This window comes from Cupressus sempervirens, chromosome 4, assembly GCF_028749045.1.
Source record: "Cupressus sempervirens isolate cs-2001-9-10 chromosome 4, ASM2874904v1, whole genome shotgun sequence".
Taxonomy (NCBI): domain Eukaryota; kingdom Viridiplantae; phylum Streptophyta; class Pinopsida; order Cupressales; family Cupressaceae; genus Cupressus; species Cupressus sempervirens.
In genome coordinates this window covers 875,587,841-875,609,796 of record NC_143121.1, presented here as the reverse complement: position 1 = coordinate 875,609,796, position 21,956 = coordinate 875,587,841, and positions in this window count along the sequence as shown.

The following is a 21,956-nucleotide window of genomic DNA, read 5'->3' as shown; positions in this document are numbered from 1 at the left end:
CATTATTAAAAATCACTATATTTTCATAACACACGTTTCATTGTGCGAGCACACTTTTTAATTTATTCACCAAGTGGTTTGGGTTTGCCTTGGAGATCCAACCCAAAGGTTTTGTGGCTTCAAATAGGTCTAAGACATGTTTTCCAGCAAGCATATCAAAAGAAGGATAACTTTTCTTGTGTGTTCTCCATAGGTTTATTTGTGGTTGAATATCGATAAAATTAGATTATATGACATTGTAGATCTATGTGTTAGCTATATAACTAAATAATTGATTTTGAATTTAGACTATTTTAAGCCTTTCAACTATAATTTATTTTGAATGTATGCCCATTTTTTCTCAAAAACCAATGTGTAGTATTTAGGGGTTAGATTTTTGCTCGTTCATTAGATTTTGCAACAAGCTAGGTCTTTTAGAAACTAGACACCATTCTACATACTTTTAAAAAAATGAGTTTTGATTTTTTATTAGTTCTTAATGATTTGTAGGGGGAGCACATAGATATTTCACATTGCTCACTTACAAAATTTGTTTTATATATATATATATATATATAACCCAAAAAATATAGTATAAACTACATGGTGTTAGCTAACTTCTAACCCTAGTGATTAAATAATTTCCAAAAAAAAAAAGGATTTTAGGGGACCACACTTCACACTATGTTATGTTTTTACTGAAAAAGCAATACCACTTTTTGTGCCCCCCTTTTTTTAGGGCTTTAAACTCCACCATTTAAAAAGAAAATAATAGTTTAGAAACTAGATGTTGGAATACTTTAGAATAAGTAAGTTGGGGGATGAATCAATTATCCAAGGTCTAAATGTACAAATAAAACTTTTTAGTACTGCAACTTATCCTTATGCATCGAGTGACCATTCAATACATTAAACATATGCATATTGTTGTCCTCTATCAAAATAAATTTACAAAAATGTAAACATGAAAAACCACAAAATAAATCACACATTTTGACACAAGGATTTTATGTGGAAACCCAATTTTGGCAAAAACCACTAGTAACATGCTACCAATTTTCACTCTTCAAAAGTGAACTCTATGAGGAGCCAACCCTATTAATTGTTACAATGCACACTATTAAATGTGGCATAGTTAAAGGATTTCAATCACCCTATTAGGAATGAGCCTTGCTAGAGGACTTTATAACATTCCATTGGAATGTCACCCTGTTAAAGGATTTACTAATGAATGTTAGGTCAACCTTGATCCAAAGGATTTATCCAAACTGATACAATTGTTAGAGAGTAATAGTAGGACTTGATCTTATAACAATTACAAGTCACTTGCAGATTACACATCTCATATTCAATCCTTCATTTTCATCCTCTTCATCTCTTACAACTTGTTCACACTTCAAGCATTCACCCTCTTAAGCCTTCTTGCTTTGCATGGCAATTGTAGACTCTTCCATTTGACCACCATATGAAGCAACACCCTAGACTTATTTTCTTCCTTTGGTTCTCGCACATGACAACTGTTCCTTCTGGCCTACTATCACTATAAATAGAGAATTTAGGACTTTTTCCACTTAACCACAATCATGTATTCTAGGGTTAGGCGTGATTTAATGAATCTACCCACTTTTCCATTTTAGTCCCTTCTAGAAACTTCCTCTTCAATCCTCTTTGAATTTGCTTCAAAATGGTTTATCTTGAATTCTATGCCACTAGCTCATCATTTAAATCTTCTACATGCTTCACACAATTCAAGAAATCAATTTTGTCATCTCAAATTCATTAAATCTTCAATTTAACACATTTTACTAGCACTCGACAATAACACTCTATTTGCTCAAAAAACATTGTGTTATGATGCTCAGCCAACACTAGGTTGCTCAGTATCTACTGGGTCATTTACTATGATTAGAACATACTAAACTATCTTCACTCAGAACCAAATAGATTTCACTTGATTGGCTCATACTAACTTTCTTCACTTAGCACATACTAAACTTTGTTGCTCGGCTTCAACTATTTTATGCTCAGCCTGCACTAACTTTGCTTAACTTGCATTGTTTGATCGGTCAGGCTTGGTAGACACTTTTCTTTACTTAGCCTCCTTCTAGCCTTTTCTCAAGTATACTTTCATTATAGACTTAAGTAGATAAACAATACACTATATCATCAATGTCTTGCTTGGTCGTAGTGCTCTTTTTTAGACACCAAATAACTCAACCTTTCTCTAGGTTCTCTTGTTATCCTTTCTTTACAAATCCTCTTCATCAATTAAACAAATGATAGCATTCAAACCAAAGTATGCAATTATCTCACCAAAAAGTAGTAGGTTTGACATCAATGACAAAATAATGATTGTTCCATGATAGTTTCATCAATCTTCTTCCCTTCAACAATCTCATTTCAACACTAGATTCGGAGGACTACAACTTTGGTTTTAGTCATATCTTGAAATTTTTAGTGTAGCTATCTTAAAATTCTAGTCGAAGTTCATAAATCACTTATTTCAAAAAAAAAGTGGCATCTTATACACCCCTTTTGGTACCACAACTTTGTGCACTTACCATAAGAATGTTTTTATCTTATGCATCTAACAAGAATTTCAAGGTATATCAGATGGATGTTAAGTTGGCTTTTCTAAAGGGAGAACTTGAGGAAGAGGTTTACGTTGAACAACCTGATGGTTTTCCTTTGAGTGAAGATAAAGATATGATTTTTATACTAAGAAAAGCCTTGTATGAATTGAAGCAAGAACCTAGAGCTTAGTATGCTAGATTTGACAAACATTTGCAAAGTTTAGGATTCAAGAAAGGTAATCCAAATAGTAACATTTAGTTGAGGAAAAATGTGGAAGGATTACTAATTATTGTAGTATTTCTTGATGTCATTATTTTGGAGGAGATGATGAAGCTAGTGAGAAATTTTTAGAAGAGATAAAGAAGGAATTTGAGATGATCGCAATTGGTGAGCTGAGATATTTCTTGGGATTGCAAATAACTCAAAATAAGGATGGCATTTTCATATGACAAACTAAATATATGAAGGACTAGTTAATAAGATTTGGATTTCATAATTGTAAACTAGTTGGAACACCAATGGTTAGAGGATGCAAATTATTAAATAAAGATGAGTCTCCTAGTCCAATAAAGGCAAGATATAGATCTATGATAGGAGGATTGCAATATTTGATACATACAAGACCATATATAGATAATGTAGTTGGAATTATGGCAAAATTTCAAGAAGATCCTAAAGACACACTTAGTAGAAGTAAAGAGGATATTTAGATATTTGAACAGAACATCAGATTATGGATTATGGTATGAAATATCACATGACTTTATCTTATGTGCACACACTAATGCAAATTGGGCAGGGAATGTAGATGACAAAAAGAGTACAAGTGGTGGAGCATTTTATTAGAGTGGGGTTGTCATTGCACCAAAATATTGGTCTGTCAATGCTTGATACAACCACTCAACTTATAGTACACAAGATGCAATTAATCCCTTATCACAAATTTTGAGAGGAGCACTGACCATTTTTTCAACAATCTCCCCTTTAGCATTCCCTGAGGGTATGAGAATCCAAACTTGTGACATAGCTTTGATAACACTTGTTAGAGTGGGGTTTTGGTATGTCAATGCTTGTTACAACCACTCAAATTATTGTACAAAGAAGGTGATTAAGCCCTTGTCACAAAATTTGAGGGGAGCACTGAGCATTTTTCCAACACATTCTTTAGGGAGGAAGATTGGATTCATGTTTAAGAAAGAAAAAAAATTGCATATAATAATCTACAAAAAGAAAGCAAAGTATTTTGCACCGGCAAACAACTATAATCAAATTATTTGAATGAAACAAATGTTGCAAGACATAAGTACTGAATATCTCAGAACCTATTATCATGTTGCATCGGCAAACAACTGTAATCAGATTATTTGAATGAAAAAGATGTTGCAAGACATAAGTATTAATTTTTTTAGAACCTATTATCATTAATTGTGATAACACAAGTACAATTAGTATGTCAAAGAATCTAGTATTACATTCAGAGACTAAGCACATTGCAATAAAGTATCACTTTTTGAGAGAGAGAAAGTAGTTGAGAAAATCATATTAGAGTATGTTAGCACAAAGGAACACATAGAATAAATATTTACTAAACCTTTGGATAAGGACACTTTTCAGTATCTTAGAGGTATGCTTGGGATTATGCCCCAACCTTCTTCAAATTAGTTGATGCACAATTGTACCAATCTAGTATATTCAGAGCTTATTCTTACATCTAGATTCTATGTTTGGTGATTCTTTCTTTATGGAAGTAGCCATGTTTTGGGAAGAGTTATTAAGAATTATTTAATAACAGTTTCTTTTGGCACTTGGTGATCCTTTTTAGATTGTTTTAAAGATGATTGAACTTTGACAAATGGCCTGATGGCACTATTGTTATTGATGTTTAATGAGGGAGAGAAACACATGAAAAACCTTATACATTAATGGGGGGAGTAATACATGAAGAACCTTATACACCTATGGGGACTTAGAGTGATTTATGTTTATATATGGAAGAGAATATTTGAGCTTATCTAGTTTTTATTGATATCAGTAAACACTTATTGATGTCAATATGGGAGCATTTCAATTTGGTATTTTTGGAACTTGTGGTTTTTCATCATATGTTGCCATCAATGTCAAAGGGGGACATTGTTAGCATGATAGAAAAGAGTATTCCTTTGGGAGATTTTTTTGGTATATTTGGAGAGATGATTGAGTGTTTGTGTTGTATTCATGACTTGGTTTGTCATTGATGTCAACTTATACGTTTTATGGTTGGAACAGTCAAAGTTAAAGAGAGAGTTTTGGTTAGTTTAATAAACAGTTGCAATATTATGTTATGTGGGGTCATAATAACATTTGGCAATATTTCTTTATGATGTATATATGTTTGTGGAAAGTAATATAAATATTTGAGTGAATGATGGAAGTGTTATGGAAGACTAGTTGCAGGATAGTGTGTAGGGAACAAAATGTTGATAATTGAGTTGAATCTATTCAACAAGGTTGAAGGTTATTCAGTAGGCTTGGATTTTTTTTAGAGATATTTTTGTGGTGATAGGTTCTAGGTAGTAGAATCTAGCAATCACTTTATGAATATTTGTGAAGGATAACATGTGGGTTATTCACTGCAAGCCAAGTTTTGATTATATCATTTTGGGGAGTTATATTTGTATTTTAACGTATATTGTAATATCAATAGAGGTCCTATATTACTCATTGTACATTGGAGAAGTCTCAAGGCCTAGTCAATTAGTTGTTTATGTTGGAAATCTAATTGAAAAGATCATTGTGAGAAGAAGATTGATTGCAAAGAGGGAGATTGTTGATAAAGAATGTTTTCAATCATTGTTTTGTCATTGATGTCAAACCTGCTATTTGTAGGAATGACAATTGCTTATAAGATCCAAGTATTATCACTTAGTTGATTGATGAAGAGGATTTAATCAACAAGATGTAACAAAAGCACCTAAGGGAAAGGTTGAGTTATGGTTTTGTAATGAAGTGCAAGGATTAGTTAAGACAATGGTTAAATGATGTATTGATAACATACTTGAAGATATAGAGGTTGGTCACACTTAGAAACATTGAGGGAATAAGTTGGATGAAGATTGATTGCAAAGCTTAAACCAAGCTCATTAGTAAGTGCCAAGCAACTTAGTTCAAGCTGAGCAAATTTTTAGTTAGTGCCGAGCAAATGAAAAATCTAATGTGTGTCGAGTGATATAGAAGGAGTTGAGTGTGTTTAGATGCCAAGCAAAGTAACAGGTGTTAAGCATCAGAAAAACTTAGTGGATGTCGAGTGAATCCACAGTAGGTGTCTAGCATCAGTAAAGCGTAGATGATGCCTAGTAACACAATATGTGCCGAGCATCAAAATTTCAATAGTGTTGAGCTGCTACATTATTGAAAAATCAAAGATACACCAAATTTGAGCTGACAAGTTTGTTACCTTGAATTTTGTGAACTAGTTGGAGGATAAGGATGATGAGCTAGTGGCACAGAATTCTATGTAAACCATTTTTGAGAAAATTCAAGAGGATTCTTCATGATGTTTCTAGAAGGAACAAAATGTGGGTTAGATTCAATGAATCCTACCTAACCCATTCGAATACAAATCAAAGGAGGGAAGAATCGAGCAGGAAAAGAAATTCCAAACTTCTATTTAAGGAGTCACATACCAAGAAGTAAGAGTTGTTGGTGTGCCAAATTGCGAAGTGATTGAAGGGTGTCAAGGAGAGGGCATCTAGGAGAAGGAAGAATAGAGCACAGAGACTCTACTTCGATAAGTGGTTAGAAAGAGAGGACTACACTAGTACATTGAGTATGAAGACTCAATGAGACAAAGCTTGAAAGGAGGGAAAGCTATCAGAGCTATAGAAACTGAAAGCCAGGTAAATTGTGAAGAGCTGAATGGTGGTGATCTGAAATCTGCAAGATAAGTTGTGAATTGTAATCAAGTCAAAATCCCTTGTTGTTACTTTCTAGCAATTGTATCAGTTAGGGTAAAAATTCTATGGACTTAGGTTGGCTTAATAGCCATTTGTAAATCCTTTAACAAGGTGGCATTCCAAGTGAATGTTCTAAAGTCCTTTACCTAGGCCCAGTTCTAACAGGGTAGTTAAATCCTTTAACCAAGTTACATTTAACAGTGTGTTGTAGCCTTTAACAGGGTAGGCCTTTCACAGGGCATCACTTTGAAAAAGTGAGAATTGAGTAGCATGTTATTGGTGGTTTTTCCCAAATTGGGTATCCACATAAATCATTGTGTCATGTGTTGATCTTTTCATGTGTTATGCTTGCACGTTGATTTACAGTGACTTGTTGAATAAGAATGTTTAAGCTTGGATGAATGAATAATTTATTAGGCTCACTTTACATGATGAAAAGTTTGAATTGGACATTTGGACCTTGAATAACTGATTCACCCCCCCAGCCCCCCACCCCCCTCTTAGTTATTCTAAAGCATTTCTAACAGTTTAGGACTTAGTATAAAGGAAAGATGTTTTCATTGGTTGTAAATGTCATATATGTTGTGATGTATGATCATTATTATATGCAAGCTTTGGGTGTGAACTTGATGAGATCATAGAAGAGGATGATGTGTTGAGAAATTCAAAGTGAATTTATTGGTAATAAAAGTTGATGTATTAGTTAGTTCACCCTTAGATATGTTATCTTAAGAATCATTTGGTGAAGACAATTCTGAAGCAATTTGGACACTGGGTTCTGTTGACTTCCTGTCAACTCCTAACAAGGTTGAAGCATCTCTTAATAGGGGTGGAATCTTCTAGTAGGGATTCAAAGTCTCCTAATAGGGAGTACATGTACTAAAAAAATTTATTGGATCCTAACAGAGTCTCATCCTTTCATGAGGAAATTTAATATTAGTGCATCATCCTGTGGGCATCATTCCCATTAGGGTTTTCCCTCTTATCAATGGTTTTCCTATTTAATAAATATTGTGTCATTGTGCATGGTTATTATCTTATGGTTGTTGCATCTATTGATTATTTGTCTTAGATTTGATAAAGTTTATTTAAGTTGTTTAAGAACACAACTAATTCACCCCTCCCCCTCTCAATTGTATTGGTGGAATTTACTTTCTCACAAAATCAACCATGAAAATATAATGAAGTTGCATAAGAAAAGATGAAATAGAAATAAAAATTGAATTTTTAAATTACCTTATACCTTGATGATGCAATTCTTCTATAGAGGTGACCATAAATGTTAATACATAATCTTGATTGAAAAAGAAGTCGTGAAATAAATTTCTTTAATGATGGATGTCATTTTTTCACAATATTTGGTAAAGAAGAAAAATGATTTAGAGGATTGAAGACTTAGATTCTTAAAGATCTTGAGAATGCTATTGAAATCAAATTTCTTGATTGATTTTTGACTATGAATACATACACTTGATAATGGATATCAAAATGAGGATAGGGGTTTATATAGTCAATCTATCATTTCAAGTTTTAAAGTTTATCCAAGACAACGACCAAATCAAATCCCTTGATAAAACCCTAACATCATGCTCTAAGTGAAATTTGGGCCCAAAGACTGTCATGTCCCCTTTTCAAATAATTAAAAATAATAATCTTTGCTAAGGCAGGCAGGCCCAAAAAGGTGAAGTTTCAGCAAAGGGGGATAATCTTTGGAAGCTAATGGACTAATAAATGAAGATTATTATTAAAATATGTTTTATTAACCCCTCTTGGACATGAGTTAGGGTTATGCCCTCTTTTAAGGGGTTTGGAGGCATTTTGGGCTGATTCCAGAACTTGATTTTTGCTCATTTCTTTGTTATTCTTCAGAGGCTGCCAAACCTGTGAAGGAGACCCAAGAATGGGAGTTTGCAAGTTTCGAGGGAGACCCAAGAATGGGAGTTTGCAGGTTTCTAGGAAGGCTAAGGATGGGATTTTGAAGCCATTCCATGTGCATGCTCATACAAAGTTTGCCTTTGTGCTGAACAGTGCAGATTTGTGGGTTTTCGAGTGTGTTTTTTGGTATGAGTTTGGTGTTTTCAGTTGAGTATTTCATATCAGTTTGGGTTGCTGTTGTATTTCAGACTTTAAGATGTTAAAATAGAGCTGAATATATGTATTGGGACGTGATTAAACTTCTGAGATAGATTATTAGTGTTTTTGTGGTGTTTTCAGGCATTTTTGTGTTAATTTCGGGAGCCCGATGAGCATAGTTTTTGTCCTACATTTGTGAGCTGTTGTGTAAAGGCTATACGGATCTGAAAATTTCATTTTGTAGGCCGTTATGCTATTGAAATTTTTGTAAAAATGTCCACTTTCAGATTTATTAATAATAGGTGAAGCTGTGAAGCTTTTGGCACTATTTCTGGCATACCCGGTTTGGGGTTTATTGAGAAATTGGTGGATCTTTGTGATATTGGTTGTTTGATCTTAAAGATCTGATTAGAGGTTGGAAATATCATACAAAACCAGTAAAGGGACATTTCAAAGACCTAGGGGTAGGTCATCATTGGTGACATGTCCCATGAAAAATAAGCCAAAATTTGGTCTTGGTGCCTAGGATATAGGGTAGATGAAGGATTTTTTAGCAACTCATTTTGATGTTGGGATATGTCATGAAGGCCATAAATAGGAATATAGGGCCTAGGTTATGAAATAAATTACTATAGTAGAGTGAAAATAAAGGCACACACTTTGAAATAAGGGCCAACCTCAAGTTTTGAATCAATATAGGACTTATAATATTAATTTGGAGGTCTAATAAGCATTAGGAGAGTGAAATCAGTGTGGGAAATATTGGCAAGTGATAAATATTGAAGTCACATATGTTGTCATCAATGGCAACATAAACAATTGGTAAGGTCACTTAACTTGATGATCAATTTTGATGGAAAATATTCAAGAAAAATGCTTATGTATAATGTAGGAAGATAATGTACAGTCAGATAGTTTTGGACAAAAAGAACATGATATTGCTATAATTTTGGATTATGGTAATGTAAAGTGTATACATACTTCAAATAAGGTTTCCTATGTTAAGATTTTGATTGGTACATGTTTTGGTTTAAAAGGTATAATTGGTAGAGTATACAATTATCTAGGGAATTTTTTTGGAGATTGGGCAACTTAGCCTAAGTAATTGAATTGTTTTACCAATTTTATTGTTTTTCATTATAGGGATGGCATCCTAGATGTTAACCCTTGGATAACATCATTTAGTTTTTATTTTGGAGTTTGTGTTACACATTTTGTGAAGATTTTTTGCTAGTTGATTGGATAAATAATTGTGAAGGGTATAAAAGAAAGATGGATTTCATAGTTGAGCATGTATATTAATGTTATGATGATATTTTGATATTTATATGTGATTATTAACATTAGATCATATCAAATTAAATCTACATTATAGACTAATCAAGCGTTGTGATGTCAGTATAGTCAATTTTATATTGTAATTACTATCTTTGTAATTGGACAATGAGTCCTCATCAAGTAGTGAGATTTTATTTTTGAATACAACTCCTAGCATGGTTGAGTCCTCTAACAAGAAATAATGTACTAAATGTATTTAATGACTCCTAGCAAAGAATTTTTAGATTAGTACATAGTTGTGGGTACCATCCCCTCCAATGTTTTCCCTTAGCCAAGGTTTCCTTGAGAATAAAGCATGGTGTTAATATTTTTGTGTTTATTTATACTTTACTTTCCTATATTTCTTTATGTGGATATTTATGGTTAAGTTTCAAAGTTTTTAATTGGTGTGAAAGTCTTGCAACACTAATTCACACCCCCATTGCATCCTCCCCCCCCCCCACCCCACAGTGTTGCTTGATCCTGACAATTGGTATCAGGTTTAATTCCTAAAAATAAGTCTTATAGCTTAAGAAGGATCCTAATGCATGAAAGAATTTATAGAGTAATTTTGATGCAGCACTTGAAGATCTTGATAGAACTAACACAAAGAAGGAAACATTGAAACCGAAGTTTAAAGATGCACCTTTACATCAAGAAATTGAAAGATCATATTGATATTTTAAGGATAAAGAGGAAGGAACTTGTGGAGAAGATCAAAGAACCTAAATAAGATGAATATGAGTCAAGTTTGGCTGAGAAACTTCAAAAGGAAAATGAGAAACTTAGACATGAATTTGAGATCACATCACTTCAAATGGCCAAAGAGATTGAAGATGGCAAGACATAAAGAGAGAAACTTGAAGAAAGTTTGAAAAGTAAGATAGATAAATGAATGGTTTGAATACTCATCTTGGAAAGGTGAAACTAGAACTTTAAGATTCAAAGACTAAATATCGGGATCTTAAGAAGTGCACACACACAATTAAAGGTGGGTTGTCAAAATAAAGCTATATCTTAAGAATCTTTATTCAAGCAACAACAAACTTGATAAGAAACTACTACAACAAAAGCCTACATGTGGCATGACTATAATTGGATATTGTGATGGTGAATGTTCCAAAGAAGTAGAGGAGAGATCAATTTAAATTATATTTAGACAACTATTTAAAAGTAAAAACCTAGAGAGAAGACGAAGAAGATCAATGGAAGATTCTATGCATGCCACAAGTATGGGCACATGAAAAAAGATTTTTTTATTTTTTTTAAAAAGATAACATAGATACTAAGCCTTTTATTGGTTATTAATTTAATTTATTTCTTTATGGACATAAGTCGCATAAATTCCAAGATAGATCTAATCAGAGAACAAATGGAAGAGAAAATGAAAGATTGTCAATGCAAGGAGACCTATTGGAACAACAATGTCATATCTACTGAGATTACATGGTATAAATTCAACAACTTTGGACACACTACTAGATATTATAGGCTACAAGTGAATCATAATGGATCAAGATATGGAAATTTAGTTGTTAATTGTTACAAATGTAATAATCTAGGGCATACGGCTAGATATTGTAGATTCAATGAATTTGTGAACAATGTAAGGATTCCTAATATCAGAAGGAACAATATTGTAAATTAGACTAACTATGAGAACATAAACAAGACATTTGTGAAATAAATCAATAATGGAAATCTTATGGGAAGGTATGGAAAGAGAAGGAATGTTATGCTACAATGGACAAGGGAAAATCAATGTCTAGTATTGAACCCTCTTCATCAATCTAATTGGCTACCATAGCCTTAGATGGAGAAATTAGCAAAAAATATTAAGAACCCTGGTTTGTAGAGCTAAACTATGCAAACATAGATTAAGGAGTATCAAATAGAGAGATTCAATATCTATGTTCATAGGGCTTTATGTGGTGATCTGTGTGATCGCTATGAGTTTCTATATGTTCTACTTGTTTGTCAGCTTTATGGATAATGCAAACAAACTACTTTTTCCCCTTATATATATATATATAGATATATATATATATATATATGATCAACTTTAGAAAGCTTTGAGATATAAACTCATACCACCATTATTTCTTTAACAATACATAAATGATATTCATTTAATTTATTAAAAAATCATTAGAAAACCACATGGTATATTGCTAAACCATAATCATTGGTAAATGATGTTTATGTTAAAGTGGATGCTAAGGAAGTGACACCGAAGTATAAATCAAAGAAATGTGCAAAATGTTTAAAAAAAATAAAAATAAAAAATCTATTGTATAGATTAATTACAATTTAGTTGATGTTGATGTAGATTGTGTCACCGTAGAACTAGTACATACAAATAAAAATATTACATTTATTCTTTATCATAGAATCAATTAATATTACTTATATTCATATGCTTGGCCATTATACATTCATTATATTCTAATTATTAATAAATATTCATTAAAAAATTACAATGTACATTTCTAAAGTATAGTGGTTGGTAGATTTTCTATTGAAGGAGTGACACACAATCATAAAAGTATATAGCACTTTTGACAAAATGTAGTTTTGTGCTATACAAATTACTTCTTATTGTTGATGATGAGTGTACCACTATGATACATAACGACAACGACATACTCATGATAATACAACTACATTTATCCTTAGCTACCAAAATTAATTAATTACTACTTCAATTCTTATTCTTAATCATTTTCAACACTTTTCTTTGCAATTATTTCTTTTTAACTGTTTATTTAATTGTAATCTACTAAAAACAAAAGGCCCATCAAATATACCCTCCCACAACTAAATAGTATTTTTTTAACAACATACTCATAATAATAACACAACTTTTTAGCTATAAAAATCAATGGATAACTATTTTTATTCCTATTCTTAATCATTTTCTAACACTTCATTTTTTTTTTAAATTAAAAAATCCCTTTCAACTACTTATTTTGCAATCCACTAAATAACAAATTACCTATCAAATATACTCTCATACAATTGGAGACACACTTGTAGTGTTTGTTGTGTGGTGCATAAACTATTTTAGTGTTAGTTATGTAGTGCATGGACTATTTTAGTGGTACAACTCTAATGGAAGCACGCCACTCAGCCACTCTGAGTCTTGGACAACCTTTCTTCTAAAGCCTAATCATGATGTCCACTAAACCCTAAAAAAAGCTCAACTCCTGCCAACACGTAGCAATGGAATTTAGCCAAATATATTCACAAAATAACTCTCACAAACACATGGGGATTGGTTAACGATAGGAAGAAGACAACAATAGGTTAGGTGGTGATAAAGACTAGGGAAATGTAAGACTATTCCTTTGTTCCACCTCCATTCATACTAATTCCAGCCTGGCAATCCAAATTCCATTTTAATTAGAAAAATGCGAAATAAACCAATAAAAATCAATATTGTGGCGGCTATGAAAATTGATAGCTTGGTTGAGAAGGGGAATTTGGAGGCCACCTCATCATCCGTTATTTAATTTTGTCGTACGTCGTGGAAGTGTCGGCCACCGTGAAATTCAAATTCGACGACGCCGGGGAATAGAGGAGTTGGTACTGTTTGTCTGCCGACGCGACAAGCATTGTATTTGCGACAGCTAATGCTAAATTTCGACTTTTCGCCGTGAAAATTCTTCGACCTTCCGCTGTAATTGTGTACATGTTGAACTTTCAGTTTTGACAGCGAAACGAGCCACTTGTCTAAATAGTCGATAATAGTTGATAATTTTTTATTTTCTTGGTGTGGCTAAATAGCTGAAAATTTGCACCTCTCTAATGCAGTGTCTCATGCACCATTTCCCTCCTTCCACGGGATGTCTCATGCATACAACAGGCGGCCGGTACTGTCAGCAAGGATGTGACATGCGACTAATGTTTTATGTTCAAGGGAGAAGTATTTGTAAAATAAAAAATGTTATTTAAATGTAATTCTTTTAACTTTTTATAAAGTAATTTTTAATTTCTTAATTTATAATATGTTAGTATTTGCATTTATTATTTTATATTCATTTTCAAACTATTTAAAATATATATTATTATAAATAAATAAAAACAAATTTAATTTTAGTAAAGTAAAATTAAGAAGTACATTTAAAAGGTCAAGCTTATATATTATATAAAAAAGGTAAATAATATAAGATGGGCGCTCAGCGAATTTTTAAACTTCTGCGCTCAGCGAATTTTTTCTAGCGATCAACGAATTCTTTTTGCGCTGGCGTTGTCCTTTCCTAGTTACCTTGTTATCGCCAAGGTGGCGACATTCGGCAGTGTGCTTCCCATCGATCCGGGCGATCCCCCTCCCACAGATGGAATTAATGACTGCAACATGATGGAGGCAGGGAGTAATGGCTAGAGCGCCAAGTCGGTACCAGGTAAGTCTCCCTCGATTGCTGATAAAACTAACCAGAATGGCATTCCCTCCTCCAGCAGTGATCGACCTAGGTCTTCCTCTGAGGCCGTGGCTCGATCCCCAAGCATCAACGCGAGGGCTAGGTTTGATTGTGCGAGTGTTCATGATGTTGGGACGTCCGAAGAAGGTAAGATCCCTGCTGCTCCCTTGAACCCTTTTACTATTGCTGCCAATCAGGAAATGTTAGAGGAAATTGTGAAAGAGAAAAACAGGCTTAGAGACACTGCGATTTTTTTCTCCGCTGTTGATTTAGAAAAATGTCCTCCAAGAAAGTTTATGGATGATTGGTTTCACAATTACTGGAATGTTAAATTAGGGTTCTATATCTCCTTCTGTAGGCAATTGCAAAAAGGTTTATATGTTATTTTCTTTGTTAATCATGATGCCCAGCAAGAGGTTGTTAAGAAACAATACTGGAATGTCGAGTCGACATCTTTTAGGGCCATTGTCTGGTCACCTGAGGCAGCCCATGATGAAGTTCTCGCTCTCTCTGCGCCTAGGTGGGTGCTGGTTAAAAACATTCCTCCCTTTCTGTGGCATTTTTTGCCACACTTGCTTGCTCCTATTGGGAAAATCATCAGTATGGATGAAACTGTGAGGCTCGTCCCGCATATGGACGCCAGGGTTCTTATTTCCCTATCTCCTGGTAAGGACATCCCTACTGATATTTCCATTAAAATACATAGCGAAGTTTATTGTTGCCCTGTCAAGGTGTTAGGGGGATTGAATGCTTGCTTTCTCTGCCGAAAGGAAGGGCATTTCCGTAGAGATTGTCCTATAATTAATAGGAAGCCCAACCCTTCCAATGCTCCCCCCAAGGATGCTAGCAATCTCCCTGTTGCTACTAGTAAGATGCAGACCAATGCTTTTGAGATCTCTACTCCTCCGGCCTCCTCTTCAAAGCCTCTCCCCAAAAAACCCCCCAAAAATGTGAACCAATCCGTTTCAAAACCCCTCTCAGCTATTATTGTGCAACCTTCTGATAATGTTGGTCTTCAATCCTTCCCTAGTATTGATGTTGTTATAGATCTTAATAGTGATGATGGTTTCACAGTCGTTCCCCACAAAAAGAAGAGGAAGAAAGGTTTTAATAATTCTGTTCCTAAACCCCTCCGCTCTGATAGCAATAAGAACCAAAATTGTGTGGCCTCTGACCCGGTGTTGACTGTTTCACATAGATTAACCTTGGGAGAAGATGGCAGGAATAATCCCCCTGCTGCTGATCAGGTTCAGAGACTCCCCACAAAAATATTTCAGGAGATTGGTGAGGAGTATGATTTTGAGATCATTCTGGCCGCCCCTGTTCCTTCCTGCTCTCAAATTGGTCCTTCCATGAATATGGATTCATTTGTGGAAGCTGAGGAGGAACTAATTTATGGTATTTCTACTGCCAGGAGGAGAGGTAGACCACCTGGCTCTAAAAATAAGTCGTTGGTTGCTAAACAGGGGGAGACCTCCAACAGCTTCTTAGCCTTAACTAAACATGAGTTTTTGGCGGATTCTTCCCCTAACACTGTTTTCCAATGAATTGCCTTTCTTGGAATGTTAGGGGTTTAGAGTCCCCCGATAGGAAGTTTGTTATTAAGCATTTTTTGAACTCTTTGCATTCTTTATATTTTTTTATGATGCAGGAAATTAAGGATGTGGGATTCACCTTGGATTCCAATCTTAACTATATTTGGAAAGATGCTATTAAACTTTACACTAGTAGAGGTGGAATTGCCCTGCTTATTAATAATAAATGGGAGAAGTGCATTACCAATAGTGGTTTTTCTCCCTGTCATAGGGCTGTTTGGGTTACTTTGCATCATGATAACAATACCTTCGGAGTCTATGCTATTTATGCCTCTAATGACCCTAAAGAAAGGATTGAGCTCTGGAAATGGATTATTGATCTTCCTGACATCCCTTGGTTGTTCGGTGGTGACTTCAACATGGTTGAGTCCCATATGGACAAGTCGGGAGGTAATCCTTTTCATTGGAAGGACAATGAGCGATCATTCTAGAATAAGCTGTTAAGCTCTAAATGTCTTTTTGATCCTATTGCTGGAAGCAAGGATGTTAATCCTGGTCTGTGGCACACTTGGTGCAATTTTCAGCAGGGCAATGCTAGGATATACTCAAGGCTTGACCGATTTTATGCTAACAAGCTCTTCTTTTCTTTTCCTCCTGATAGTGTTGGCAATATTGTTCATGTCATTGCTACTACTTTATCAGACCATCATCCTATTCTGACTAAGGTCAATTTCATTTGTAGTCCTATTCAGCATAAGCCTAAAAGCAATAAGTTCATTCTTAATTCCAGCCTTCTTTTGGATGAGGATGTCCTTGTTGCTGTTCAAATCATTAGAGGTTTAAATAACATCAATCTCCAACACCTATCCCTTACTGATAGATGGAATACTAACCTCTCAACTTGGAGGACTTTTCTGCAAACCATTGGGCAGAAAAAAGCTAAGGACTATAGGTTTGTCGAAAAACAGCTTTCTGCTGATTTGCAAGTTGCTGAGGAAAGTATTCAATGTGACTCCTCTAACATGGCACTTTTGTCCAAGGTCATGGCTGCCAAGGAGGCTCTTAGTAAACATCAACAGTTTAAAATTCGAGGAGCTAGGCTTAGGTCTAGATCCCACTGGCTCCAATATGGGGATAGAGGCTCGAAATTCTTTTTTAACCTGCTTAAGCACAAGCGCATCAAAGAGTCTGTTGATAGACTTTCTATTGATAACCAGGACATTTCGGATCCTGAGACTATCACTCAGGCCTTTGCTAACTATTATGAGACTCTTTTTGCTTCAGAGGACTCTCCTGAGGCAGAGCTGACCAGAACCAGATGTAAGAATCTTATCCCTAAGAAATTAGGTCCAGATGATATTGCTGATCTTGCTAAGAATATTTCTGTGGAGGAGATTGCAGGTGCTATAAAGGCTCTCAATAATGAGAAGGCCCCGGGCCCTGATGGCTTCTCGGTTGAATTTTATAAGGCCAACATTGGTTGGATATGCAATGACCTCTTTGACCTTTATTCTGAAGCCTTTACCAATGGTACCTTGGGGCAAGATATTAACAGAGGGATTATTAAGCTTCTCCCCAAAGAGGGGGATAAGACTTTTATTAGGAATTGGAGGCCTATTACCCTTTTGAATGTTTCTTACAAAATTTTGGCTAAAGTTATGGCTCTTAGATTGGTCAATCTCCTTCCTAAATTTGTTAACTCTACCCAAAATGGGTTCATTACGGGTAGATATATCCTTGAGAATCTCATAACTAGCTGGGAGGCTATGGACTGGTCTAGCTACTCTCATCAGAACTCTGCCATACTTCTCTTGGATTTTGAGAAGGCCTGTGATAGGGTTGAATGGAAGTTTATTCTTATGATGTTGGAAGCTTTTGGTTTTCCTCCTTTCTTTAGAGATATTGTGGCTATGCTTCTTAAAGATGCCTCTGCTCGTGTTGAGGTCAATGGTATGCTCTCGGCTCCCTTCTCTCTTGGGAGATCCATCAGGCAGGGGTGCCCTCTGGCTCCCTCTCTCTCTTTGTTATTGCTTCAAAGGCTCTGTATTATATCCTTAGAGATAACACCTTATCTCAAGAAGTTAGAGGCATTTATTTGCCCAATAATGAGGAGCTCATCAATTGTCAATTTGCGGATGATACCACTTTATTCTTAGAGCTCTCAGAGATTAACTTTAAGAACATGCAAGAGAAGCTAAATCTGTTTTGTTTTATGTCTAGTGCTAAGATATCCCAAACCAAATCTATTTGTTTGGGATGGGATGAGCGGCCCCCGGACTGGTTTCTTCATTATAATTTTCAATGGGGAGGACCTAACAGGATTACTAGGTATCTTGGTATACCTTTCTCTGTTGAGCCCAACCTGAAAGACATGTGGTCGTGGGTCAAAGAGAAGATTGTCAATAAGTTGAATAAATGGCATAACAGGGCACTTTCCTTGGCTGGCAGAATTCAGGTGTGCTAGAAAATTTTGTCTTCATACACCATATACTATTCTTCTACTTGGTGTTTTAACAATTATCAGATTGCTGAAATCAGAAGGCCATCAGACAATTTCTTTGGTCTGATGGCAAGGGAAATGGTAAGATTCACTCTGTCAAGTGGGCCTGGTGCCATACTGACAAAACCCTTGGGGGACTTGGGCTAAAGGATTTAAAAACTCAAGGTATAGCCTTGTCTGCCAAATGGATTTTTCAGGCCATGGAGGGTGATGCTCCTTGGAAAGTGCTGGTTAGAAGTAATATTGAGAGGGGTGTTCCGAGGAAAGCTAAATCTTGGACTGGCCTCCCCTTTTGTGATCTCATTCTTGGTAACTTCAGTGTTTTGGTTCAAGGCTCTACGGTCTTTAAATCTATTTGGAAGGCCTGGGACCATGTTAGAACTTTTATCACTAACAAGGAGTTTTACTCTAATGTTCAAATCCATGGTGAAAGATCCATTTGGTGGAATCTTCACCTAAATGGTAAACCTTTGGCCCTTACCCAAGGGTGCTCTGCCAGATTATGGGTCAAGAAAGGCATTAAAGCTTTTTATGGACTTATTTGAATGTGATAGTATTATGACATGGGAGGAGCTGAAGGTTAAATTTGCCATCCCTAACTCTCATAAAAGAACCTATAACATGATTGTGCAAGCTATTATTGGTATTCCTACTGTTTGTCATGCTGATTCTCACAGGTACCTTAAGTGTAAATGGTCGGATGGTATCATTACTACTCTTCTTAAGGCCAAGAATATTTATAAAATCATTGAGAACAATACTGATATTTTAGATCATATCAATGTTGTTTGGTATTCCTCTTTTGATGTTGATGTTTTAAAGAAGTATTTTGATATCTTATGGAAGAACCTTGTGGAACCCAAGATTAGATGCTTTAAATGGTTACTTCTGTTAGATAAGCTGCCTATGAAAAGAGATTTTACGAATTCTGATATTTGTAATTTATGTAAAGTCCCTGAAACTAGCAGACACATATTTCTTGACTGTATTTTTGCTAAGGAGATATGGAACATGTTTGGCATTGTTTATCCTATTAATGTCATTGTTTTTTATATTATTTCTTGTTATATTAATGGTCTTCCTAAAGACACCAATCTTTTTTGGAATATTTTGTCGTCTAACATTCTTTGGCAGCTTTGGAAGTGCAGGAATGAGGAAAGGTATCAAGGTAAGCATAGGGATCTTACTGAGTTTTTTCAAAAACTCACTTATTTTAAAATATCCTTGCAGGTGCAAGCTACTATGGTGATTGAGCGTGATAAGATGCGGAGGTTCCTTCGTGATGGGCATGCTACCTTTTACTACTATGAGCTCAAACATGGATACCAGTGGCGAAGAACGTTGGATGACTTTCGTATCTTTGAGCTTGTGTGCAACCAGCTGAACAAAGAAGTCAGAGATAAGGGGAATGCCAAGAATGAAGAGCTTGCTATGCTGATGCAGATACAAGAGCACAAACGTATTGTTTGGATGGAAGGTCCCTTAGGCTGGATGGCCTGGGTCGACATTCACCATGATATTCTCAGTTAGATAGTTCCGTCCTGTCTCTCTTTTTGTTTTGCTATACAGCTGTTTCGGCTCCTTAGTTGTGAGGCTTGGCCTCTTTGTATGCTCTTGTGATGCTCTCGTGATGTAAGTCTGGTGACCTTTGGTCCTCTTTTTGATTCTCTTATATCTAATATAAAAAAATAATATAAGATATAATCAAATATTTCTTTATTAACAAATTTTTAAAATAGTCAAAAGAATTAATTTTCTATATCGTTTAAAAACATAAAATTTCAAATATATTAACTATATATAGAAAAATATAGAAAAAATTCATAAAATTTATTAAAAATATCGTTAAATTTATTTACTTAACACAAATTATTTACTTAACATTTTTCTAGATATATGTAATTCTTTTAATTTGTATATTTATTTTATAATTCATTATACTTTATTTTATTACATATATAAATTTTAGTTTATGTTAAGTACAAATTTACTATTTAATGTTCAACATTTCTAATTAAAGTACACTTTTATTATGATTAACATTTCTAATTTTGAATTTATTTATTTAAATTTACTATGAATATAAAATATTAAATTAAATTTATTTACATAATGTAATGAAACTTTATAAAATAATTGACATAGTTTTCTAAATATATAATTTTAAAAACAATGTAATTTTCTAATATATTTAATATATTGAATTTTTTAATATTTTATATTATGTAACACATTAAGAATTTTTGCTATTTTAATAATTTGTTACATGAAAAGACATTCAATTACATCTTGTCATAATGTATAATATTTAGCTTTTATATATATCTTTTATAAAATCTATTAAAACTCTTCCTTTTTAAAATATAATAAATTTATAAAATAAAATAATAGGTTGAAAATGAAATAATTTTTATCAAATTATTGAATTTTGTAAAGTAAAACTAAAATTAAAATAATAGTTAATAAAAATTTAAAATGAATATATTTTTAAATCTAATTATTGAATATTTTAGAATAAAATTAAAATAAAATAATAATTAATAAAAATAGATATTATAAAAGTTATATACCAGATTATATTATAAATTATTATTATTTAAATAAGATAATATTTTTAAATGTATATAAAAATAAACTCAAATAATAATTATGAAATGATTAAATTTTTTAAAGTAAAATAAAAAATGAAAAATGAAAAACAAAGATATATACTATAAAATATTATATAATATAATAGAAATTATCTTATTATAACATATTATCAATTTTAAAAAATTATTTATTTTGCAGTATACAAATTTAAATTTATTTTACAATATAAAATTTGAAGTTGTGACTAAATACTTATACTTCTTTCCTAAAACAAATTGCCAAAATTGATAAATGACACATCTACAGACTAAGATTACCTGCGGTCTATGCGAATGTAAGATATATGGTCATCCCATTCGATGGGAAGAGGTAAATGGGGCATGCAACACTGCATTCAAGGGGTGCAAATTTTTGGCTATTTAGCCAATGCTGATTGTCTAAGGCTGGGGTCCTATGGGCACCCGCTACAACTTTAACCACTAAGATTATTTAAGCATTTATAAAAAGGGAAGTAGTCTTATAGATTTATATGTGAATATGCTTTTAAAATTAGCTCCTAAATTCAAGGAAGATGATTGTTTCATGAATTTTGAAAATAACAAATTATATTTCTTCATAAATTTGTTTAGTGAGATTTTTTCATTTTGGTGGGAAAATGTTGTTGACAAATGGTAGAAATCTTCCCTAATCTGGTGGGGCTAAATCCAGCCCCACCCCATTTTTGCCTACTGAAATTGAGAGGGCTAAAAATTTGGGGCTCTTATTTTGTAGAAAAAGATTCCAATTAAATCTTTAGCCCCCTTTAAAAAATTACCATGGAGCCACCCGCTTGACAAAAATAGAGCCCAAGCCCCTCCCATGCGACCCCTGCCCAATTATGCAAAAAGTTATATATTTTGGGTGAGTGACTGCGATGTGAAATTGGTAGATGGTAAGTTCCAAAGGAAGAGTGGACATACAAAACGTGTTTATTCTGTAATATGGGAGTAGTAGAGACAGAACAACACTTTGTCAAGGATTGTCTAGCATACAG